At 39.9% G+C, this 15,960-nt stretch overlaps 1 protein-coding gene across 4 annotated transcripts in view; it reads left to right on the top strand.

Moving 5' to 3' along the window:
- Positions 1-15,960, top strand: part of LOC107272534 — a 66,520-nt gene that overhangs the window by 2,249 nt on the left and 48,311 nt on the right. The window lies entirely within an intron of this gene.

The raw sequence follows: 15,960 nt of genomic DNA on the forward strand, positions 1-15,960 counted from the left end.
CCCAGGAGCAGTGGCGTGACGCAACGGCTATTTTGCATAACCTAATTAGCCGGTAACGCGTACGGCGGTTGGTATGACGTGTGTAACGTACCAACCATAGTGAAGCGTGGTAAAAGTAGAGTGAAATTAAAAGCAAAGTTTTCACCAGGCTGAAGTTTGCGGAAAAGTGTTTACTCGGCTTCCCTTTGAAACGCAAAGGGACAAGGTGGGCTAGGTGGGGGGTAGGGGAAGGGACGACACGAAACTGCTGTCGCCGGTTCGTTCTGTCGCAAAGCTCCCTGACCGGTTGCTCTCGTCGCGCGCGACACTACAGCCTTTAAATTGGTACTACCCAGCCGTGCCACTCTGACCATCCTAAATCATTCACTGGCGCTCCCCCCCCCCCTATAGGGCCAAGAACTTCAGGAAAAAAAAGAAATTCCCATTGGGGCCCTATCGAGGGTTTATTCGATTTCCTTTTATTTCAGGGTGAAGTACTAATTTGATTTGAAAAGGGGGTTAGGTTTAGATAAGGGATGCCGGATAGGAGGAGAAAAAATATTCAAGGGCACTATACGCTCATAGAAGTTAACGGGAGGGTCTTATGAGTCCTTATCGGATATGAGATTTATCAAAGGGTGGTACTTTGCTTATTTTCCGAAATTCGTTGGGACGAAAGACGAGAAGCTTGTAAATCAAAGTCAAGCAGATCGGGTTAATGAAAATGTATGCTTGGGAGGATGACGGTGGGAAGAGAGAGAGAGAGAGAGAGAGAGAGAGAGGGGGTGGAGAGAGGGTATCCTGTTCAAAGTGTTGGGGATTTATTTGGCAAGGGTGGGAAAGTGGGTGGCGGGAGGGAAATAAACTTAGCCCTTATAACTATAACGATAAATACTTCGCGTCGGTATAAAGGGCCAAGTACGTGGCTCTGCATATAATCCTCGTTATGCCAAGCGAGAAAGGCTTTCTCTTGAATATTCTTAATGAGCTTCTTTTAAGGACCTTTTCGCTTTTTATGGATTTCATCGACTCTTTTTTTTTCTCTCTTTCTTTCTCTTTACTCAAAGGACCATTTGGCAGAGAAGCTTTCAATTTTTATTCCACACCGGATATACGCTGACTTTTTTTTCGTGCTATATTTTTATTTAACTTATGGGAGGGCTGAGTCGGAGCACCCTTTGGCCTTGACGTTAGCAGATTATTAATTGGGTACAGAGTCAAGGCTGTTTCCAACGCAGTTACCGACGCGGCCAATAAAGGCACAGAAATGTGTGGGTATATAGTATACGAAATTGAAATCATCGTCTATTTTCGCGGTTGTTCATTGAAATTCAGCATTTTGATTATTTGTCTTTTCGTATTAAAAAAAATATTGTACAATTATACTCTGTGGTAATTAAAACGGCGGTTATCGCGTGACCGAGAAAAATATACGAAAAACGAAGACTGAAGAAAAATGAATTTTCGTTTTAAGGAAAGATGAAGAATGGATGTTGGCAGGGGACGTGAGATGTTTTCTTGAAATAATAATGTCCATGGAGAAAGACAATCCGAATCAAAATTTTCAATCAGTGGTTACTACCATTTATTGGCCAGACACCTGTATAACGTACTGCTGTTACTACTGGTACTATCAACATCACTACTGGTACCCTTTACTTACCATTAGTACCGTGTACCAAGTATACCTGTCGAGTAGCTAGTTTCGGCTGGTCTATGAATTCTTCCCGAGTTTACCTTTAATCAACGGGGAGTCAATGTTGCACATTAATTTCAGCGAAGCTCAGGTTAATCCCGTTGAGTCATTTTGGAGCCTGGTAATGACTTTTAATAAATTTTTACACGGGCTGTACAATGCATAGCAGGGACGTAAACAAAGTTCTTGCAATTTTTTGTCACCCGCTCGTCCTTTCTCTTTTTTTTTTTGGGAGATGAAAATTTTCTGAGTCCCGGATTTTGTGACATAATTTTTACGCGGAGTGTACCTTTTACTCGTTGTACCTGAATGAAATAATTAACGTGATTAAAGGGCAGAGTGAAACGTATTTTTTTGAAATTTTATATTCAAGGTCTAAAAAAATTTCAAGGCTTTAAGGTCTCGAGGTTACGAGGTTTTAAACTTCGCTTCAACCTTTCGAGTATACTCTATCCCTGGAGTTTTTGGGCAAACAAAAACAGAGTGGACGCTGAGGTAAACACAAACAAGTGAAAAAAAAAAAATTTATTAGGTCAGACAGGTTGCAGGGGGCAAAAAATGAAATTGTTATTGCGGTACAGGCTGGTGAAACAATTTTTCTACCTTTCGCGTCGATGTGCAGTTGAGGATCGAGACTCGATTTTTGGGGCTAAATTAGGAAATTCGAAATTATGTGGGTTTCATCCCCGAGGGTTATTAGCCACGATATTCCGATCGAGCGCGATCACCCTTTTTATCGCGAGGATTAAGTTTGGGGCTTTATTACGTCAATCGGATTCTCGATATCCCTCCTTAACTACCCCTATTCGAAATAATCGATATCTTCAAAAACGAAGAAAAAAAAGAATGTGCAAAAAAATTTTTCCAGATCACACATAAAAAACACATTTCTCTGTGTTCACCCGTAAATAATAATTTTTAAAAAATACGCACGCTGTATTTGCCATGAAAAAGGTAAATACGTCCAACGAATCGAATTCGCAATCGTAATTGAAAATCGCGAATGTCGAACATCGAGTAAATAAATTGAAAAGTTGCAATAAAAAAAAAAGAAAAAAAATATATATATATACAATATATCGCCAAAATTAATTTTCCAATGATCCTTCCGCAAGGAATACGAATATCCTCTTCGGGTAATCTTATCGATGTTGATGCCCTTGAATTTCACTATTGATAAGAGCCACAGTCTTTTTCCAGCCAGAGCACATGTACCTGTCGGCATAAATGACAATAGCTAACTGAGCCAAGACACGGTACTAAAATACAGACGAAATCCCACGCGACCTTTTTTTCCGTTTAATAGGTAAAAAGGGTCGTACGAGGATCCTAATAAATTTCCAGCTTAAACTTCATATTAATCCAAGCGTTTAACGCTATCTACAGTATACATCGTCCCCGTCGGTCGGTTAAGGCAAACTGCGAGGATAATCCAGCAGTTTTATCGGTAGAAATTCACTGGGAATTACAGTCCGCGTTATCTACCTTTGTGCGAAATAACTCGCGATCGTTTCTATCTAGGCGACGCCACGTTCCTGCCTCCGGTGTCCATTTTATTTATCGTACCAATTCTCGTCGCCGATTGGGAGTGCTGCCGCGTTAGGAAGATCGAGCTGTCGGATAGGTTAGGTACTAGCGGGCATTACGTCACCGAGTAACGAATGTGGGTTAGGTTATTTTCGGGCAAGAGCCCCTCAAATTTCGAATATCTCGGACGCCGACGGAAAGACACGAAACTACTGGGTTTCCCAGCATCTACCATAAATAACAAATTGATATTGCTCGGCTCTACGGCACTTCCGGGGGACCATTCACGTTTTCGCGGAACGACCAAGAAAATTTTCCGAATTTATTTAAGAGAGCATCGTGCCTCCCTTATCGCTTTTGAAATTCTTAAGTGGCCATCTCGAGTATTAAATGCCAAAAGTACGAAGCTATTCAGTGTCTTATGGCAAATTATTTATTATGGAAAATATTTTTTCCAATATATATTTCCAGCAAATATATTTATTATATATTTTAAGAAAATTTTACACGTGTTTTTGGATACGTATTTTTTCAACAATTTTTTACATTTCTATATATCTCATTTTGTAATATACATTTTCGTGCGTCTCCAGGAGTCGATGTATGTACATATCAAAGATCGGAATTACATTTTTCACGGGGTGTAATCGTATTACCGCATCGCCCTCCGAGGACACTTCGGGTTTCTTCGAGATACCTCGGAATTAAAGTGCGGAAAGAGGAAATAGGAGCGACGCCGAGAAATTGAATGGACGGAAATTCATTCGATCATAAGTAAATACATGTATATATGTATATAGCAGAATACTAACGTATCTATAAATTTATATATACATTTTTGCCATATGACGTGAGACGTTTTAAAAGAAATTCGTTACTTCCGCCACAGTCTATTTATACTTCCGGACTATGATTATTATTATTGTACAGTATCACGTCGCACGTGCTCGTAGGTCTTTAGTCTCTACGAAAGGTACTATTGTGTATTATGTATGCGCGGGCTGAATTTACCGATTCTGCTTAAAAAAAATATTACAAAAATTTCAACCGTAAAAGTCTCTCGCAAGCGAATAGCCAATGTTCGCGCGAATCGAGCCATGTAAGTTTTTCTCTCATTTTTATTTTCTCATCGGCTTTAACGTTGGAAAAAAAGTAAAAAAGAAAAAGTCAAGTGAAAAATAAAGATACATCTTTTTTGTCCCGATCTCAATGCACGTCAAGCCTTCTCGTACTTATCGAAGGATAGAAAAGATGGTCCGATCAGAACATCGACCGTGAACCTTTTTCAGGTACAGTACCCACTACAGTCAGGGAATGGAATTGCGAAAAAGGTAAACGTTTACTTGTGAAAACTCCTCGGGTCCTTCGATATTAAAGACTTTTCACAAGGGATGAAAGAAAAAGTTATCATCGAACGATCTGCTAAGGGCTGTCTGGTACGCGGTAAACGTGTAAAAAATTGATGACTTTCCGAATACACATTGATATACCGCGCATGCGCAGTATCAATATTTATACAAATTTATTCAGATTCCTCGAAATACCTGAAGTATGTATACAATGTGTACAGCCCTTCACTAAGGATAGTGATGAATTAAATATTTTATTGGGAATCGAACTTTCCATACCCGATTGCCCTTTCACTGCGAACCGCCGTTCAATTTGTATGCTGTTTATTTATAGATTGGCCAGCTATCAATAAGTGGGATTCAACAGTATCGATTTAAAATCCGATTGGCAAACGCGATGGGACGAAAGAAAAAATATGTTGTGTAAACTCGGTTTAAAGAACGTAACGGCGGCTTTTAAAAACTCTTGCACAAAGTTGAAATCGTAAGGCGGGAAATTTGATTTGAAAAAAAAAAAAGTTCTAAAAACAAGACTTGACTCCTGATTCCAATGTTGTTGCAGAAGTTGATAAATTTGCGCAATTTTTTTTAGGTTATCCAGCAGCCATTGATACTCAACCCTTAAGCGAGGCTTTGATGAAATTGCTATACCACTTTCACGGGACTAGTATAAATTTCAGAAAATGAGAACCACTGACGTAGTACCCTTAATTCTCCCGATCGTTTCGTTCACCCCTTCGAGGCTGAGCCTGCCGTTTCAGCGCACCCTTGGGATCAATCCTCGGGCCGCGATCCTCTCCAACTTTTATTAGCAAACCAAATTATACCGGGTGTTTCACATAGAACGAGTATACAATCTCGCCCGGTTTACCAAATTAGGCCAATTTTTGGTCGTCTATCGTCTTTTATATTACTCGGCCGTTACATAGGGGTATAAGGCTGGCTCTGCCGATTTCATATCTAGGTTAACGTATTCATACGTACTTAATAATTTTACGAGAATATATTTGCACACGCGTTATATTGCACCACGCGTATTCCGAGGCGTGAATAATTATTCATTTAGATATTCATGCGTGTCCGACCGTGACGTGACGTGATACGGATATTTTAGAACGGAGGCTATTTCATATATACCTATATACATACGTATACATGTATAATGCATTTGGAAATCCGCACCAGCTACCAATCAGAGAAACGCGTCTGTCAATTACATGCCGCAGGTCAACGTGACGCAGATAGAAACTTTTTCTTTTTTTCATTCGTACAAAAAAAAATAAATAAATGACATTATCAGTATTAACTCGTCACGTACACGAGGCAACGCGACGTACATAGTAAATGTAAATACGCGATATGATTGATAATGAGATTTGCACGTGTCGAGTGAAGTATACAGGCTCGTGCAAAATAAGTTAAACGAGGTAAAAAAAACGAGTTTTTTGGCGTTAATGTTCAGCAGTATTTTTAGAGATGAAAATATTAAAAAAAAAAATGCTTTGTTAATTGGACGTTAAAAAATTAATTAGCAAGGTTAAAAAAAGAATTAAATTCCCATAATGGATTATATGTGGTATAGAAATTTCAAGCTTTCAAAAATATCGTTTTCACTAAACGTTTGGTGGATTTGGGAAAAATAAAATTAAGCGTAGAAAACAGTTAGGGGGATCATAATGAAAAGAGGCAAAACTGCATTCGTGTACCGAAAAATTCAGTACGGCTCTGGGAACGTTGCACGGTAACAAACGGCGGCCTGTTTACTTATGTAGGTCGACAAACGAAATAGGTGTTGCGCTTAGCTAACAAGTGAGGGATGTTCGCGTTAAGGCTGTGGAGAAGGTCTGATCGGTTGGAGTACAGTACAGATCCATAAGTCATGAGGGCCGCTATACAACAACATACCACATACCATGAACTCCCGAGAGCGCCAACCCCCTGACGAAGAAGCCGCGAGGAACACTAGTCGTGTTTGCACAGTCCCGACCACTGTAGTACGGGGCCTACCGCAGCGCCACCTTCAATCATTTGTCCAGTAACACTTGGGATTTTTTCAAATATCCAACCTGTCTGCAAAAGAAAATTCTCAATGATAATAAAATATCCACAGTAAGATCGTGACCTGTAAAATTTTTGAAAAATCCAAAATTTCGATAATTTTTGACGTTTTCAAATTTTGGGTACACGCGTCGTCATCGTAATACGACACGAGCATTTTTAATTATGAAAAATAATTTTAATAAATTTTTGATTAATTTAATTTCTATTACCGATCTGTTTACGATCTTCTCTGTATTTTCGTCGCTTTCTCATATTCTGTTAGCGTTAGATGCACCGATACCAACGCCACTAGCGGCAGTACCACAAACCTCGGTTTCCTGTAGCTCTACGTTGTTAATTCAATTTGGATTATACTCTCCTAGGCGTCGGAGCGCCAACTGAGTCAAGCACTCTCCACTAGCTCCGAGCTTTTACTTTATTTGGATATAACGTTGGCACGACCGTGTCGGGCTTTGTGCTAATTCAAAATTACATAACCTCTGTGTCCCCTTGCGTCCTGCTGTCTCGTATCCCAACGCGTCTGATGTTCTTTGCTTACTTTTTTACTTGGAGGTTAAAACACATACATTACCGCCCGCTTGGTTATTCTTATTGAACAGCGGTACATGGGGAATTGCGTAAACTCAGTGCAATTGCTTTTACACGAATTATCGTTACCTGAAAACACATTGTTTTCGGAACTGGAAAATTCCCCTGACTGGTACAAAGTATCGAAAAGTCATTTACGTTGGGAAATGAATACCCAACCTAATTGCCATATTGCCATAGGAAAACTTTGTAAGGTTTTTTTGTAACTCTTGCTACCTTTAACCCTTTTACCTTTTTTTACTCGTTACGGATAATTATCCTCGTGGAATTTCCATTTGAATTTTATTTTTTTTAGACGGCCTTACAAGGGCAAATGAGAATATAAAAATGTTTTGAAACAAAAAATTCACGAGTCGATATGCTGCATTGTATTACATAGCAAGTAGTATTGGATTTCAGTAGCAGTGGAGTACCTACTACTGAACGGTGGGTTGGCTAGTATCACTAGCTACTACAGCCACTAGTACCGTATGTGGACCAGGCATTCTAGATGGGTATCGGAAATCGCGAGAGAATAGCAGCCATGTTCGTACGCGAAATAAATATCGTGGAGCGTATCTGTACCAAGTTGATACGCATGTGGGGTGCTTATTGGTTGATATATAATATATAGATATATGGTAACGATATTAGTCAAGTATACGTATACATAGGCTTTGAACGCATGGTTACACGTATGTATACGTATACACGAGAGAATGGTATTGTTGCGCAATAACGTGTTACGTATGGGTCACGTTAGGGTGGCGACAGCTATACCTTTAAAAAAATTATTATCATTGGTAATTTCAACGAAAACGAAATTTTGGAAATAAAAAAGAATTTGGCAGATTCGATAAACAGTAGGAATGAGGTTATAGGAAAATTTTGAATTTATATTTAATCCGGAAAATTCAAAAAATTACGAGTCACGTGAAATACGAATTAAAATTTGCGATTAAGAAAAAAAAAAAAAAATTATAGGGTTGAGTGTCGCATCAATTAAATTTTCAGGAATCTCATTGATTCAGTGAGGTAGAGCAGGTGAGTTCGTTAAGTAGACGAAGCTCATTAAAAACAGCCTAGGAGCGCCGTACAGTGTCTTTGGGAACACGAAGTTCTATAAGATCCCTTCAGACAATCCTTGTATCTGTTGTTTGACAAGGATTGCGCCGTAAGATTTATTATAGCAGCATTAAAGTGCTACAGCGACAGTGGCGCCATCTTAGCGAAGAGAGCTTGAACTATAATAATATAAAAATATCAATATATTCTCTTTATCTCCAATTTTTTAATTTTCATTTAATTTAAAAAAATTATGTCACGACTCCTATTTTTTTTTTCAAAATCTAGCACATGCCGCTGCTTAGGTATAATATACCTAATATAGCATATATTATATTCATCGTAAAATTAGATACGAACACTTGCCATGAATTTTACAGTATTTAAAACCCACTTAGCACTATAAGGACCTCTAAGGGGCTCCCCAAGTACCCATACGGACCTTCAACCACCTTTTACATACTTCCAGCACAATGAATTACACGCACGCGTGATTCCACTAACTCGGCAACATTAATCCCTCCTACGGAGTTACGCAGCCGCTTACGGCGTAACTAGGAAACGAGCACTTCGCGTATCCCTTGGATTCTCTACTTATTTAAGGGGTTCGAGAAAACGGGTCGTTCCTGTCTGACCAAGAGTATCGATAACCACTAGAACGTTTAGGGTCCACTAGGTACACCGCATGGCTTTAACTTCTGACCCCTAAGTTCTTTGCAGCGCACAAAAGGTCTTCGGAATGTATAAGTAATGCTAAAATCACAAAGCAATAATCCCATGAAAAAATTTAAAAAAGTTGCAGTAGCATTTTTCATATTTTAAACGTCCACGATAAACAGCCACTGGAATTGGCAACCATTAGAAGCTATTTAGAAAATCTCACGTTCCATCAAAATAATAGATTCAATGGTAAAGAAGTACTAAAGAGCAATGCAACCGATCCTACCCTGTTGAATGGAATTACATGTTTATTACCGAAAATCCAAAAGCTCCGTTACACGTGAGGTTGTAGCAGTGGGTAAAAACTAAAAATTTCCCTGGGATTTTTAACAGAGGCTTTTGACCTCCCGCATAGGTGTAACGGGGTTGATTTTAGTTACCCGGTAGATTAACATTTTGACCGACGCTCGGGGCGTCGCGATGCGTCACTGGGACGACGCTGGTATCCTGTGCGGTGTATATGCCGTAATATAGGGCACTGTGAATTCTTTAAAGGAAATTTTCAGGGTTCTAAATATCTTTTCGGTAATTAACGGCTATCACGAAAAAGAGTTTAGAGGTGGTTTAGTCAGCCTGTCGGCGTCTCGTGAAATTATTTCGGTACACCTGGGCTGGCAGGCTATATATACGTAGTATAAAAAGAGCTACGAACGATATACGAATGGGTTGCCGTAAATCGTAGAGGAATTCTGGCTAGACTGCGTTCAGAGTCCTGGAAAATGGCGGCCCTACCGCAACACCTAGAAAAGCTTGGTGCGCAACAGCTACGTGATTTATACCGGAGGCTTATTGACTGGCGCCATTGTTATCCAGCAGGGGGGCCAGGAGTCTGGGAATAAACCTCGTTATTTTTCAGACTTCCGTGAAACGTGAGACCTTATTTCTACCATTTTCCTATAGCAATCGACCACCAGGGGCTATAAGTCAAGCGTCATTTTTCATCGTATACCAAACTCACAGTAGTTAGTAAAGATTTTTCATCATATAATACATATACAGGTTACTCAGTAAAAAAGCACCATCCGAAGTTAGCGAGCCCATCTGAGTCCCATGGTAAAACGATTCGCGTTTGGGCTGTATAATCTGGTATACATACAGTTCACTGTTGTTTTCCTCGATACATAAAACAACTTTTCGCGATACGACGTAAAAGGTTTGAGATGAAAAAAAGAATTCGTAAAAAAGCCAAATAATGCTTTTTCAGTTATTTGATCTTTTACTCTCTTTTCTTTTATCTCATTTAACCTGCATCTTGCACGAGTGAATTCGGCACAGGGCAACTTCGTCATCGCCTCTGATACTGACACGTACATATTGTGCCTTGTGTATCTAGAGGGTGTACCGTATATATTTATATGTACCGTATATACAGAGCGCTCCTACCGGAGAGGTACGGGATCTGTTCCGGATGCCAGTTCGCTTTGGTAAAAGGGTGGAGAGAGTCAACCTGAACCCAAAGTCGGAAGAAGGTGACTGCTCGGCCGTGCTGGTTGATAACAGCCGCGTCAGCATCCCTTTGTTAAGAACAACTTCGCTTCGATTTCAGGCGCTCGCCACGAGAGCACGCCACTGTCGGATGATTGATGCCCGGATGAAAACGAAGCATCCGAGCGTGCTCGTTGCTTCATTCGCTTTTATCCCCTTTCGTATACGGTTAACGTAACGGGACGTAGGCACTCGTTACGTGCGCGTAACGTTTCAGTTTCCAATGGGCTGCACGCGCAGTCGTATGGCAGGCCGAAGTAGAGCTGGCTGAAACACAAGGCAGTAAATTGAGGGTGAAATGACTGGCTGTAAAGAATAATAAATTGCAAATGAAACTGACTTAAGGATTTTAATAGGCGTTGTTGTTATTGTTTAATTAAAAAAAAAAAAAAAAAAAAAAAAAAAAAAAAAAAAAAAAAAAAAAAAAAAAAAAAAAAAAAAAAAAATTAAACGCCATTTTAAAATTTATAATTTTTTAACCATGTATAGTTTAGGCTTTTTTGTACGTGTCGTAAACGTCTTTGCTTTAATCTGAAAAACGGAACGTATCCCGTATGCAATTTGCCAAGAGCTTGTGTTGGCACACCTGCGACTATGGGAATACACGTAGATATGCAAATTACATGAAAGATAAATACGTTCTTAGAGACAAAGAAACTTTCCTTTTAAATCCCTTGTACCGGAGTAGAAAAGCCTGCCGGGGGTATTAAGGCGTAGCGACTATAGGCCGAGGAGTATCGCGTCCTTGTGAATCCTGCATAATAAAGCTATCAGGGCATTGTTTATCGTGTTTTTTGAGAAAAAAGAAGAAAAAAAAAAAGTAACAACCAGACTTAGTAGATGCGTTACTCGTTTATTCGGGATAGGAGCAATTTTTACAAAAATCCTTTCTGGATTTTGAAATTCTCGCAGTAGGCGGAAGACGGAAAAAGACGAAGAAAAAGAAAAAAAAAAAGGTTTTAACATCTTTTACAAATTTTATTGTTTCGATCTTTTTCGAATTTTATCTGTCGATCGCTGTTTACGTAATCCGACACCCACAATTGGGTACGGCTCTACCGATACTGAGATCCTGACGTCCGCTGGGAGTCTATCCGATGGAAATATGGTCCAGCTGGGAAACGCGCAGCATCCTGTAAATCTTCGGCGAGCGTATTTTACGTGTCTGCCCGAAAGTGGTCGTAGCTGTTTTTTTTTTTTCGGAACATCACTAACGTTTACGAATCACCTGAGTGGAATTCTGGGAAAACTGTTTTACCATGTGCTAGTTGGTAGTTAGATAAAGTAACTTTTTTTTCTTTTTTTTTTTTTTCATTTGTCTGATCCGTTGGCCAAATGTTACCATACCTACAGTAAAATCGTGATACTGTTTTTCGAATTTTGAAATATATATATTTTTCATTATTTTTGACTCGTCGAACTGATCTTGCTGTCAGATCAAGAGACTCGGTCGAGTCTCGCGCCAAGTTCATCGCGACTACTCCAATAACCAATTTTTGTAATTTATTCTCTAAAAACTACGAACACGCTATATTTTATTTTTAGGCCTCGAGCCTTTTTTTTATTTCACCCTACTGTCTCGGGTTATCAAGTTTCGTGAGGTCGGTAAGAAAAATCGGAATTTTAATACGACAAGTGTATTATTATTTTTACGAAAAATCAAGATATCCACTAAAAACACCAAAACGCTGATTATACTCCTAATCCATTCTTGGCCTCCTCGCTATACCCATAGCAATAGTGCCGGCTTATAATCTCTTCACGACAGCATCCACCTATCGTACCATCCACTTCACGGGGGACGCCACTACCCTGGCTTACCCAAAATTTCCAGTATTATTATCAAAGTCCAATATCCACTATTACCATACAGCAAACCTTCGTGAACAGAACCACAAAGCATACGTCTCTTGTACAGTTAGTCAGGGCAGCAATGACGTAAGAGGTAAGAGCCCTGTCTTTGCCAGTAAAAAAAAAAATTGTAACTTCGATAACGTAGAAAAAGTAAAAATCCACCTATCGTACCATCCACTTGACGGCGGACGCCACTACCCTGGCTTACCCAAAATTTCCAGTATTATTATCAAAGTCCAATATCCACTATTACCATACAGCAAACCTTCGTGAACAAAACCAAAAAGCATACGGCTCTTGTACAGTCAGTAGTTGCAGCGCGAACCTTTATTTAGACGATTGAAAAAAAAAATTAGGTCAACGCATTAAAGCACGACAACTGTCGCTCACGTGAGTACGTGCCGTTAATGGACGATAATGCTATCCGTTTCTGAGGCTAGACTACCTAAGGCGATTATTATATTTAGAAAGCTTTGGTACCGATCACGGCAGCCATTTTTATCCTATGAAAAAAAACTAAGGTAAAATTCCTAGCTGGAGGTTCATAAAAAATTGCTGTATATTTTTATCTCATTCAATATACGTCATAGGGGTTAAAGCTCCATTTTCACTGTGAATTCATAATAGAGCGACTTTTCATCAAAGTTATCCTTTTTTTTTAAGGCTTTGTATCTGGATCGACGCTGAAAATTTTTTTTACTTTTTCTACGTTATCGAAGTGCACCATTTTTTTTTTACTGGCAAAGACAGGGCTCTTCTTACGTCATTGCTGCCCTGTATACTGGCCTGTGCTCCTTATCAGTTCGAAGCTAGGGAAGTCACTGCTGTGCCAGGAGCAGGTGTTGCCAAGGATAACGGGATATAGACAGCCTTTTCATACTTATATTGCAGTTATCCTTTGTGCAGCATTTGGTCTTTTATTTCGTTTCTTTTTTCTTTATGGGGAAACTTAACTTGTACTGTTGTGAAAGAATTTCATTGGTTTATGACGACACGTATACATAGTGTATATATATATGTGTATATATATATACCACAAGTATTTCACGTATGGGGACATATAATAGGGATACGTAAATTCGAACCTTGTCATTTTAAAATTGCTTCCTTTGTAAAGTAGCGTTCCTCAAGTGTATCCAATTTTTATTGCTTTTCTTTTTTATGCCGTCACTCCTCTTCTTTCTTCCTTTTATTGGCATGCTGCGCCATCTATTTTTCCACTTCGGTTGAAAGATAAAAAAGAAATTTCAAACAGCCATAATGCGACGTGTCGTTGTACATGTTATATACATTCTCCGATCCTGTACAGAGTATCGTATAAGCTTTTTTCTCATATAGATAACGGCCAGATAGGAGCAAGTTGACTATTACACGTTTTCGAATAAATACTTAAAATCGTAATTCATCAAATATTCCTATAAATATATATTTTTTTTTAAACTTCAGAGTCCGCAATAAAAATCGATCAAGTCACGCGATACAAAGTGGCCATTGATAAGATTATCTTCCGATCGGTCTTATCAGCTAGTACAGTTAGCTCAGGTTGGGTTAGGTCAGACCTATTTTTTCTGTCGGTAAGAAAACTTTCTTACCAAGCTATAAGTAGGTATTACGACTTCGATCAGATCCACGAAAACGTTCAAGCTCAATTAAATATTTAATCGAAGCACGGAGAAAAGTAATGAAAAAAAAAATAAAAAATTGCAATTTCAGAAATTTCACTTCAAGTATCAGCTTTGTTCGGAATGTCTTTGTTAGGAAACAAGAAATAAAAAGCACTATCGGAATAATTTGTTTATCTTACGGGGTCAATTTTCAAGAGACGATCGTTTTTCTTTGGTAAGCAAGTAATTGCAATCGCGTCACTATGGCAACGGCGTCTTGAACGTGACTGAAGAGGAATACGTGTAGGTAGATAGGATCTCGATAGTCCTCCAGATGGAAAAAACATTTCGTAGAAATAATACGGTACATTTTGAAAATGTCTTCCGGAGACCACCGGGGGGGAGGTGTAAGTCATCGAGGTCACGTGACTTAAGTATTGAGGGAGTAAGGAATTACGGGATGCAGTGAGATTAAATCGTGTCTTCTAGAAGAACCCAGGGGGTCCGAAAGCACGTGCCTGAAAATGGCCAATAGAACTTCTGCAGGTACGTATAACGGGTGTTGAAAAAAGTTTGAAGAATAAAAGGACTAGGAATATAGGACAAGAAGAAAAATGAATGCGTACGTTGACACCCTTTCTAAGTCTCGGGTGGTTCTCGGCCGAGTTTTTATACAAATGCTCATCGTGATCCCGGCCAACAGGATCAAGATCCTGGGCCAGGATAGGGGTGCAATATTCTGGGGCAGGAGGTACGTATATTGCTTCCTGGCAGGATACCAGAGTCCTCGGCCAAGAGTACAGCCATTTTGAATTTTACTGTAGAAACTTTCAGGGATCGTCACTACTTGGACCAACCCTCGTTTCAACTCTTAGCTACTGGCGCAGCTACTTTTGAAATCTTCCCCACAAAAAGACACTCGCTTATCGATCTCCTTCCTCTCTGTTTTTCATTTAAAAAAAAATTTTTTTTTCTTTCGCTATCTTCTCGTTTTCTCCCACTTACTCCTGGGGATATCGTGGAAAATGTTTGGACGATAAAAAAATATTTAGCCAGGATGCACGTCTCTCCGTGGGATACTGGCATATTCCTGTTGCAATTATCTAGGAGTGCTTGCGGGTAGATGAAAGGAGGGTGGTGCTACTAGGGGTTGTTCCAGGGGCGGAAAGCCAGGGGGCTATTTCGCCAGGTACACGGGACTACCTATACGTATAGTCCCTTGCAATACCAGTCGAATAAGAGGATACGGAGCGTGTCGCATAGTAGCAAAGACTCTCCCTTTATTGCTAAGGGAAACAAAGAATGGACAGCAATTGCACCCTTTGTATAGAAAAAATCTTTTCTTTTTTTACAGTCTGCATTTTTTACGTATTCGGGGATCTAAAGGCGTGGAACTTTAGTACGGTAAATTGACACTAAATTGGCGCTGGTTGTCGGTACGTAGCACGTGCAAATTTTAAATTCATCATTAAAATTTTTGTAAGTGCACAAAAATGGAACAAAGCTTCAGGATCCCGTTCCATCCACTGTCAAGGATCCAGGGGCGATAAGGAGAGCAAGCATTCAGAGTGGAACTGGCTTATTCAGCGGCGGTTGAGCTTTCCGCCTTTAAAGGCGAGTTCACATTGTGCGAGATCATTATACGCGAACCATAGGTCAGCATCGCCATCAAAGGCAAGCACGATAGGCGGTAATGACGCCGGAAAGGACTAAGGAATGGTCTTATTCTATATATCCGATAGCCAGGAGTCTCTTCTCGTCCAGGCTTTTTGGTGGCGGGCCATTCGAGAGTTTAGGTTGGGTTAGGTTAGGCGGGATTTTAAGGGTGGACGACGAAGGGTCGTAACCTACGTAGAACGTCGGTTCGGAGGCCAGCAGCTTTCCTCCCTTGAAATAAGGCCCTTCAAAGGGAATCCTGAAGGAGCGGGTATCGCGTGCTGCATAACCAAAGAAGAGGTTTGGGGTGACTGAAAAAAAAGCAGTGAAAAAAGAAACTAACAAAATTCTCCGTTCCCCCTTTCATTACTTCTTCACCCCCCCCCCCCCCCCCCCC

The sequence above is a fragment of the Cephus cinctus genome, unplaced genomic scaffold (genome assembly GCF_000341935.2).
Source record: "Cephus cinctus unplaced genomic scaffold, Ccin1 Ccin1_scaffold1184, whole genome shotgun sequence".
Classification (NCBI taxonomy): Eukaryota; Metazoa; Arthropoda; class Insecta; order Hymenoptera; family Cephidae; genus Cephus; species Cephus cinctus.